This window comes from Camellia sinensis, chromosome 9, assembly GCF_055761805.1.
Source record: "Camellia sinensis isolate YWXY chromosome 9, ASM5576180v1, whole genome shotgun sequence".
In the NCBI taxonomy this organism is placed as follows: Eukaryota; Viridiplantae; Streptophyta; class Magnoliopsida; order Ericales; family Theaceae; genus Camellia; species Camellia sinensis.
This window is the reverse complement of record NC_138969.1, coordinates 58069142-58079721: the sequence shown is the minus strand read 5'-3', so window position 1 is coordinate 58079721 and position 10580 is coordinate 58069142. Positions and strand designations below refer to the sequence as shown.

The 10580-nt window shown below is 49.1% G+C and overlaps 1 long non-coding RNA gene across 1 annotated transcript; it reads right to left on the bottom strand.

Moving 5' to 3' along the window:
• Positions 1-3817: 3817 nt before the first annotated feature.
• Positions 3818-4998, bottom strand: LOC145799095 (uncharacterized). The gene is made up of 3 exons (XR_014341099.1): positions 4734-4998; positions 4550-4648; positions 3818-4202 (listed from the first exon to the last, which is right to left on the bottom strand). It is a non-coding gene; the product is annotated as an uncharacterized LOC145799095 (long non-coding RNA).
• Positions 4999-10580: the final 5582 nt, after the last annotated feature.

The window sequence follows — 10580 nt, the reverse complement described above, 5'->3', positions numbered from 1 at the left end:
CAGTATGTCATATCCGCCCAGGATGCCCGTTGTACACCCGGTCTGGACTCCCCAGTTATACCAGGCTCGTGAGCCCACCACATTCGAATTGATGGGGATGATAGGCGATCTCCAAAGGTCTGTGGCAGACCTCGCCTATGGAATGTCGGCTTCACCGCCAGCGGCACCGTATGCCGGGAATTTTGTACCACAGGAGCCCCCGCTATTGGGGCGGATTGTGATAGAGCTCAGCCAGCCAGAGGTGGCTTCCGGCTATAGCCACGACATGCCAGCACCAACCCAGGCCCTCGATCAGGCTGAGGCCAAAGGAAAGGACAAGGCAAAGATAGACGCCGACCCCATTGAGCAACTGCTGTGGGCAGTCGAGGCTTTGAAGGCCAGAGGGATGAACAAGCAACAAACATCTGCAATAGTGACCAAAGCTGTAGATGATGCTTTCCCCGCTCCGATCAAAGGCAGCTCAAGCCAGACAGAAAACCGGGATGGGCCCCGTCATGCCCAGACAATTCCAGTAGCTCCCACCCCTGCACCGGGGAAGGTTCAAAAAGCCAAGGCAGCGCCAGCTGATCCTTTCGCCAGCGCATCTGGCAAGAATCCTCAAACTGCAAAGTACCTGCCCCGAGGGCGCAGGGTCTTTCACGACCTCCACATGCCTTTGTCTACGGCATTGCTGATATTGGCGAAGAATGGGCATCTTAAGCCTTTGGAGTCCCGGCCACTCCCGAAGAATCTCCCCGCCACTCATGATGCTACCTTGTACTACGCGTACCATCAGCAGTCCGGTCACAGTACCGATGGATGTTCCCGCCTTCGTCATGAAGTGCAGGATTTGATTGATAACAAGGTTATCCTACCACCCACCTCAGGCAAGCCCGTCACCACTCAGTTGTTGGATTTCGAGGGCTCAGATACTGCGAGTATGTAAAGTGAACCGCCTGCGGGCAACATTTGGTGTAGTTTGGATGTAGCGTCTGGCACGCATTTTTGAGCATCGGTGAAACCGAGTTTTGTAAATCCTGGCTTGGATGTCGAGTCAGTCTTTTGTTTTGAGTCTGTCTCTTTGTCTTGAGTCAGTCTTTTTTTGCTTAAGGGTCTGTCTGGTTGTATCGAGTCAGTCCCCGTTGTATATAGTACCAGGTGATTCTGGGGTTGTTGTCCCGAACACCATTTTGTTTTGTAATTATTATCTGTTTTTTTTTGTTTTGAGTCTGTTTCTGCCGAGGGGCCAGTTGCACCAACAGAGCCGATTGAAACAGCTGTTGCTATCTCAACCTTCATGCTTGCTTTCAGCATAAGGACCAGAGAATTTGAATGGGCTGACAGTACATCTCGCCTGCTCTCCTGTGTGCCCAAACTCATTGCATTAACCTAAATTTTTCAAAAAACAAACTTTTGAACACTGCGGTGATGAAAACGAAGAGGAAGGAATTCCTCGGGTTTTACAAAATTTTGATCATTTTGAGAGAAAGAGAGGCGTGCTAAGCCTTTTTATGAATGAAATCATGCTTGTCGGCGTGAGTACTGAGAAGGACCCTGGCCTGATCCAGATTGGTTCCACACTATCTTCGGCGCGAGCGATTCGTCGCCTTCTTAAAAACTTTCAAAAGCAAATGTTTTACGCGGCCCTGCGAAGACCTGTGTGGAATCCCTCTTGAGATTGCGCAGCCTAGGATCGCTCTCAGTCTCAAGATTCAACCTATTTGTTTTCCGAGTTTGAACCCGTTCAGAATGTTCAGAAAGTTCAACGGACAAACGCCATGGAGGCCCGTGTGGCCAGTTTCGAAACAGCCCACGAGCAGGAGGCACCAAAGCCGAATCAGAAGGAGTAGATCTCGTCGGAAGAAGCTCGTAGAGCAACCGGGATGGATTCTCCGCGAATCAGTGCAACAGCCGTTCTCCTAGATACAGAGAGGCTTCAATTTCAAAAAAACCATTTGGCATGGACTTGCTACACTTTTACCCTTTGAGAGGCTCGCTGGGCCGAAAACCCGGAAGGGCGGCCCAGGCAAAAGTTAGAGCAAGAGAAAAATACAACAAAAAAAGAGAAAAATACAAAAAGAAAGATTGAAAAAGAAGAAAAGAAAAAATAGAAAAGAAAAAGAAATGAAAAAGAAATAGAAAATGAAAAGAATCTCGCAAGGTCGAAAACCCGCATTGGGCGCCTTGGCAAAAATAAGAGCCAAACAAAGTGAAGGTTAAAATACCCGAGTGGACCTTAACCGGAACTACGTAAGGCTTGATTCCCATGTTTGGGATACGTAGGCAACTTCATCATGAAGTCCAGCCCCCAACGCTTTCATAAGCGTCTCAGTCCATGCAATGGTTTCAATTTCGTTCCAAAGTCCAGTGGCCAACACCCTTCAAGGTGATTGTGTCCATATATGTGTTGTGACCGTCTTCGTCATCTCTGTGTCTAAGAGCTCGACCACCGCCAATGAAGACTGTCTGCGGATTGCTGCGGCACCATCCCAAACAAGGGGCAACTTTCTGTTGCCACAAGCCGTCGTGAGACGCCATTCAGACTAGGGGCAACTTTCCGTTGCCTCCCACCCTCCTTCAAACCAGGGGCAATTTTCCATTGCCTCCGAACCAAGGTTGCGCATCTCGAAGAGTAAGTTCCATGCTTGTTAAGCATCAGCTGTTTGAAAAATAGTTTTTGAAAATTTTTACTGAGATTGACTATTTTCTCGAAAACTATTTCATTTTCCAAAACTGGACCATTGTCTTGGACCCAAAAGGAAAATTTTCAGTGCTTGCGGCCTGACTCGCACGCTTTTCAAATCAAAAATTGAACAAGTACGTTAATCCGACTCTCATTTTGATCAAAACCGTTTTGGTAGAAAGCAAAAACGAAAGAATGGTTAAAATGATGAACTAGGGGCACAGTTGAGTCGGGCATTCTGTCTTTCCCCCGTCATTAACGTACTTGCCAGAAGAGCACGCTGCCCGCCGGAAGAAATAGCCGTGAGCTAACGATGTTGAGCATGAACCCACACCTTTCTATTTATCTATCAGTCACCCCGGGGAGGGATGAAAAATGAGAGATTGAAGAATAGAGAGGTGTAAGTTGAGAGAAAAGTGAGGAAAAGGGTTTTGAGAGAAAATCCGAGCTTGAGAGCCGAGTGATGCGAGAATCACAAATCAGAAAGGGTGGGAAACAATACCCAGATTGAACTGGCTCCTCGTGGTCCGAGGTCTCCCATCTTCGTTTACGCGTCTGTGTGTCGTGTCTCTTTGATTTGACGGTCTCGTCTTTTGTTTTCAGTCTTTTCCGAGCGCGCCTCGTTGTGTTTAGGTCGTGTACCTCTTCGTTTGAGTCCGCCCCGCTGTGTTCAGTTGTAGGCTCGATATCCCGGTTTGAAAAACCCTCATTTGATTTCAAAAATCGCTTATGCTCAGAATGATGTGCCGTTCTCTACATTTGAACGTGTTTCGACTCCAACCAGTTCCATCTTTGAGGTTCGTCTTGTCAGATTGGGCTGTTTTGTTTAGAATTGCCGTGTGCAGAATGAATCGAATGCTGTGTTATGGGCTGTATGCAGGTTAATCCCCAACAGAGTAAGGGCTGTGTGTCCAGAATCAGGCAGTGGGTTGCTTGGGTTATTTTGCTGTTGGCTGTTTAAGTCATCTGATTATTACAGTGCAAATGTTTAATTTTCCGACAACCAATCAATTCCATTTACATCGAGGTGTAACATGATGAGATGCGATGCAATGCATGAAATGTGTAAATGCGAACAATTTTTCAGATAAAAAGTCTGTTTCATTTACTTAGCTTTTCAAACGTACAAGTTTTGGAAACAAAAATCTGCCTGCGGCAGTACAAGGTAATCTATCTACCAACCAAAAAGAAAAGTACAAGAAAGAAAGAAAAGATAGCAAAGATCTGCATCTATGTCCAGCGACTCCAAGGGCCGTCAGTCCGTCCTAGTCCTCTTCCTGGACGAAGGTCCAGGGGCATCATCAGCGTCGTCGTCAGAGCCCGAGCTAGAATCGCCTCCGGTCTCCTCCTCCGATGACCCTGCCTCCGCCTCTGACTCCTCGTCGTCGTCATCGTCCGGGACTGGAGCTCGCGAGCTACTCCCGACGTGAGTACGCCCTCCCCTGGTACGGGGAAATATCCTGCCCTCCTCATCTCTCCCCCGAGCAGGGACAGAAGGTCTAGCTGGAGCACCTCCAGCCATGGGAATCTGGAAAGGAGGCTGAAAAGTACACAAAAAGGGAAATGCATCAGTATGCCGTGAGCAGTTTAACAGTGCAGAATGCAGTGTGTGAGTACAGTGTAAGAATGCCGTGAGCAGTTTATCAGTGCAGAATGCAGTGTATGAGTACAGTGTATGAATGCCGTGAGCAGTTTATCAGTGCAGAATGCAGTATATGAGTACAGTGTATGAATGCCGTGAGCAGTTTATCAGTACAGAGTTTAGTGCAGAATGCAGTGTATGCAGTGTTTAGATACTGTGAGATCAGTGTATCAGGTGTTGTGCCGTGCATCAGATTATGTAAAGCAGTGTATGAATGGTTTGAGGCCAGTGTCAGAAGGACATACCGGTATGCTGTAGACGGCTAGAAGGTCAAATGTCCGCTGGAGCATCCCCATCATCGAGGCATTCATCGCCAACGACTGACGGGTGTACTCAGAAGAAGCCTGCAAAAGTATCAGATGCATCAATATTCTGTGGAATATCAAGTAAACTGAAATGAATAACTGTACAAAATGCAGTAGAACATACCGGCGGAAGGTCGGGGACGTCAATGAACTCGTGACCAGCCGGTGGAGGGGCGAAGGGGATCTGATAGGTCGACCCACCCTGCCCCTAGAAAGTCAGTACAGCGGGCAGGGCAGGCCAGCCAGCTCCTCGTCCTCCCCGCGCTCCACCCCTACCACGGACCCGGGCCCTCCTCGAAGATCCAGCCCCTGCTCCCGCTCCGGCCCCAGCCGCCGATGCTACAGGCCTGGCCCCCTCTGCTCGACGGCCGCTCAAGGGACGCATCAGGTACGTCCGCACGTACTCTTGATAGTCGCCGGTGCCTCGGAAGCCGGCATCCTCCCAGCCGATGGAGTAATCATCCAGCTGCTCAGTGGTCAGCCCCTCAGTCTCCCTCATCTCTGCAGGAGGGTGAGCCGGGACTATCTACTCAGGTAACCCACGGGTCTGGCGTAGAAAACGCTCCCCCAGGTACCAAGCCCGACAGACCGGGCCCTCTAGCAAGATCCGGAAACGCGAGGTCTCCTCAGCACCAGGGAACCGACCCCGCATCGCCGACGGCAGCGAAGCCCATGGCCGCCATGTGATCTGAAAGTGACAGACAGTTTGTTATCTACTGTTATTGAAATATGCAGTGGGAAAGCGAAGCTAAATGAATTGAAATTAAAGCATACCTCAGCCGGAGTGATGGTGTCGAAGTATCGGCGGAAGAAGCCGAACGTCTCCCGTGGTCGCCGGGTGCATCTCCCGTCAAAATGACTCGAGAACGGGACAGCCGGAGGAGGCTCCGCAACTGGCACAGGTGCAAGCCTAGGGAAGTAGGCATTAACCCACAACTGCAAAATAGATGTCAGTATGACTATCAGAAAAAGCAGAATATGCAGAATGAAGCAAAAATGGCAGAGCCGTGTGTTGTGCAGTGTATTGTGTACAGTGTACAGTGTGAACAGTGTACAGTAAGTGTAAAGCAGAATGTATGTGTGTGCCGTGTGTACAGTATACAGTGAGTGTAAAGAAGACCGCAGTGTGTGCAGTGTACAGAGTACGGAAAGTACGAGACAGGAGTGAAAAAGCGGAGAAGAAATGTACCTCCCAAGCCCGCCAGTAGCCTCCGAGGAGCTGGCCGCTGCCGCGAGAAGCCGAGCTCATATAGCCGTACAGGGTGGCTAGAGCGGCGCCGCCCCAGTCATAGTGCAAGATGTCCCGGACGTCCACCAGTGCGCTGAGGAGACAGAGAGGCACGGTGTTCGCCCGGTCGGCGAAGATAGTAGTCCCGAACAGGAACATGAGGAAGCCGCGGGCATACCTCTCCACGTCCTCCTCGGTCATCTGCACCTCCTCCCCTAATGCGGGCTGGACCCTGAACTGTGCCTCGAACCAGGAGTATCGGACGAAGCCTGGACGAGCAAGCGGTGGCGCCTCCCCCAGTAGATGGACCTGAGCGGCGGTCCACTCATCCATGTCGGTGTCGAAAGGGATCGGATCCCCCCTTACCCCGATGCCTGTGAGCATCGAGAAGTCATAAGGGGTCATCGTCATGTCCCCTGCAGCAGAAAAATGGAAAGAATCGGTGGTGTCCCACCACCTCTCCGCCAAAGCAGCAAGGAGAGGTCTGCATGTGGAGAGCCTAGAGAGCCCTCGGCAGAAGGTGCCGAAGCCCGCTCGGTCCACGATGCGCTGGACCGCATCAGGGAGCTCGTCATACCACTCCCGAGCACCAGTATTCCCATACCCGCGAATGGTATGGGAACCCTCCTACAAACAGAAAATGACAATTGCAAGACAACATTCAAAATGCAGTTGTGAAAAGACGGATATGGCATGTATGCAAGTTTGTCAGATTCAGGCAAATACCGGGTGCCGGTGTGCTTACAGTAAAATACGTGTGCTGTGTCAGCGTGTTTGGGTGTTTCAGAACAGATGTAGCATGTGTGCAAATCTAACAGATTCAGACAAATACTGGGTACCAGTGTGTGTGCAGTAGAATACAGTGGGTGCCGTGTGTTTGGCTGATTCAGGACTAGTGCAGTGTGTGTGCATGTGTCAGTCTCAAGCAGATATCAGTTGTATGTATGTTTACAGTCAACTACGGTCTACGGCATATCAGATTTCAGCAATTAGAGAATACAGCTAACTATGGCAGTTTTGTATCCTACATTGCAGAAAGTAAAGCAGAAGATGAAGAGTTACCTCGGAAGTGCCGAATGAAAGGTGGGAGGTAGGCTCGCGTAGTAGTAGCTCAGGCGCCGCGTACCTCTCAAAGCTCCGGAACTGACGCAGGCCGTCTGGGGGCAGAACGTGGATCGCCGGCCGGTAGGTCGCCGGGTCGAACGGGCGCTCGCTCAGTGGTAAGAGCTCGACCCCGGGATCCATCTCGTGGTCCGGGGGAGTCCCGCCACGTGGAATGTCGTCCGCCATGTAGAGAGTGGTGTGAAAATGGCCGGAAAAGGGAAAACCGAGCCGGAATGCGAAGAGTCAACTGAAAAGTCAACTCCCGAGAGGGTCGGAAATGGCCGGGAATGCCGGAATGTGAAAAGGCACGGAAATGAAGAGGAAAGTGAGTGGAACGAACCCCGAAAAGGCGAGAACGTCGAACGAGGCACCGAAACGAGAATGTGATCGGTGGAAAATGTCCGAAACGCGAAGAGGATCGCGAATCCGACGACGAAACGGGCGTAGAACGCGAAGAAACGGGCGAAAAATAAGAGAGAAGCACTCTAGGGAGAGAGAACAAAGGTTTTCGGCGGTGGAGAAGTGAGAAAATAGGGCATGAAGCCCTATTTTATAACACCCAAGGTGAAAAGTCAAAACTGCCCCGCATCAGCAACTGTTTGCCGGTCGGCAATGTTTTGTGCCGGTCGGCACTTTTTTGTGCCGATGGAATTGTTTTTGTGCCGATGGCCAGCCGGTGGCCTCATCTTTCGGCCGGTGGGGTTCCCACAGCCTTGTTTAGGCTATTTGAGCTGTTTTGGGTCTTTATAGCTCAAGAAAGTGCAAGAAAGTGCATCTCCGACATTCAACCGGCCTCCGTTTTGACCGCGGGCCGTGTCTCCAGTGCGTGGCACTCGAATTCATGCAAGGTGTATCCTTTTTGTATCCTTTTAAATTCAAAAGCTACCCCATGTGTGTTGCACAAGTTCATCACACTACTTCGGTGCATTACATCGCGCTGTCGCGCGCCACACATTTGCATTGTTATGCACATGTTACATGCGTTGCAACACGCACCCCTTTGCATTGTCGTGCACATTTCTCATGCATCATCATTGCATTTCCATTCCATGCATTGTCATGCATTCCGGAATACGTGCGTTGTTGCGCATTTAAGCCCATTTACACTCCGTGTGGCATGCATGTCACACTTAGCATCGCACTGTTTTGTGCATTTCAAACCTCGCGCTGTTCTGCGCATCGCACTGTTTTGTGCATTTCAAACTTCGCGCTGTTCTGCGCATTGCACTGTTTTGTGCATTTCAAACCTCGCGCTGTTCTGCGCATCGCACTGTTTTGTGCATTTCAAACTTCGCGCTGTTCTGCGCATTGCACTGTTTTGTGCATTTCAAACCTCGCGCTGTTCTGCGCATTGCACTGTTTTGTGCATTTCAATTTCGCGCTGTTTTGCGCATCTCATTGCATTTTGCATGCATTCCATCGCACTGTCCTGTGCACTCGCGTTGCCTAACGCATTGCGCTATTTTGCGCATCATACCGTCGTGCAATACCGCCGGTCTGGCGAGACCTTAAACACGCATGGTCTGGCGAGACCTTAAACACGTACGGTCTAGGAGACCTTAAATCCTTGGAAGGTGTAAGACCTTTAGTGTTCGCATTGTCGTACACTTCGAGAGCCGCGTGTTGTCGCGCATTCCATGCAACATGCATCACTTGCATCATTTGCATTTCAAAAAAAACAAAAACAAAAAAAAAACGTGCATAGTCATGCATACATTTTGCATTCCGGTCGAGGAGACCTTAAATCCTCTGAAGGTGCAATTCCTTCGGTGTTTGTCGTGCCCGAACGACTTTTCGGTGGTCTGGTAAAGCCACCTGTCTGTGCTTGCGATGAGTTCCTAGAAGACCAACTGGGACGGTGGAAACTAGAGTTCGAACGGCTTATGCCTAGAACGCAAAGGTTCGGGAGTTCCGAGACTAAAGTCTGGTTTAAATACCTAGAGGTTTACCCTCGGCTTGAAATCTGTATGGAAGCCCCATAGGTTGAGGCGGCATGTCTACGCCTCAGTTCTGGATACTGAACCAACCTAGTATATCACCCTGTTGGTAAGATAGGGAAAGTTGCAATCATAGTCATTGCATCATAGTGCATTGTCATGCATTTCCATTGTAGCTTGCATGCATCCATTGCATTTTCCCCAGTAGGTCGCATTGCACTGCATTGTCACTGCATGTTGTAAATATCCACTCTATTGCATATTTGTAGATATTGCATTGTAGTTTGCATGCATTCACTGCATCGCCTTCCGCCTATGGCTTGCGCCTTTCCAGGTTGAGCTTGGTCTGGTATGTGTCCTTACATTTCATGTTAAAACATAGTTCTGCATGTGTATCGCGCCGATTCCACGTTGATATGTTGGTTGAGGGTTGCGGCACCTTTTCTGTGTTACACATGGCTCGTACGTGTGCATGCCTTTCCTAGGCAAGATTTGGTTTGGCTTGCATGCCATATCCATTGTATCCATATCCATTCCATTGCATATTTGTAGATATTGCATTGTAGATTGCATGCATTCATTGCATCACCTTCCGCCTTTGGCTTGCGCCTTTCCAGGTTGAGCTTGGTCCGGTATGTGCCCTTACTTTTCATGTTAAAACACAGTTCTGTATGTGTATCGCGCCGATTCCACGTTGATATGTTGGTTGAGGGTTGCGGCACCTTTTCTGTGTTACACATGGCTTGTATGTATGCATGCCTTTCCTAGGCAAGATTTGGTTTGGCCTGCGTGTCATATTCATCCATTACATTGTAGTGTAATTTTTGCATCCGGCATTAGGATCTTAGTCCTTTCTCCAGCGGGTTGTTTCCCCACTTATGTCAATTCCACCCAATGCTTGTTCTTGCGTCTGTCTACAATACTCATAGTTCAGTTGACCGTTCTATGGTAGACAGACTTGTTACCTCCATCAATCTATTTGACATAGGTGTGGTTTCGAACCGTTCGTGATTGGATCACGATTCAAATGCTTTGCATGTAGCTTGCATTGTTTCAAATACATTGCATCTTCATTTGCATTGTTTATACATTGTTTTGTATATATTGCATGTCGTCTTGCATCCATTTTGCATTGTCATGCATGTTGCTAACAATATTGTACCTGTTAAGTTTGTTTTCTTTTCAGGCACGATATTGTATGTACGGTTCATTTGAAGCTGGTGGAACCAGACGAGCCGCACAGGTATTGTATCTCCCGAGTGAGACGTATTGAGAATTCCATAATTCTCTTACATCCTTTCTGCATTGTAGTGTAGTTTGGTTTGCTAGCTTAAAATTGTCGCATGTTTGCTTCATTACAGCTTTCTTTGCATGATCATAAGTATGCTCGGCTCCGTGCATTGTCTTGCATTTTGCCCCTGCCTTCGGGCGCATACCTTATTTTGTCTTGTATGATTGTCTAAGTCTTCGGCCTTGTCAAAAATGGGTCGTCTCTGGGCTTTGACATTCACTCCCGTCATTGTTATGACTTTCGAGTTCTGTCAAAGAGGGGCAACTGTAGACACCCCATTTTTGACCGTCCTCAAGACTTGGACGTCACTGTTTGAACACTCGGTGATTATCCTTGTTTGTGTTCGTTTGGAGTTCCCGGAGGCCTCGGCTCGCGCGCCTTGTCTCAGGATCTCCGAACTTGACCTTTTAG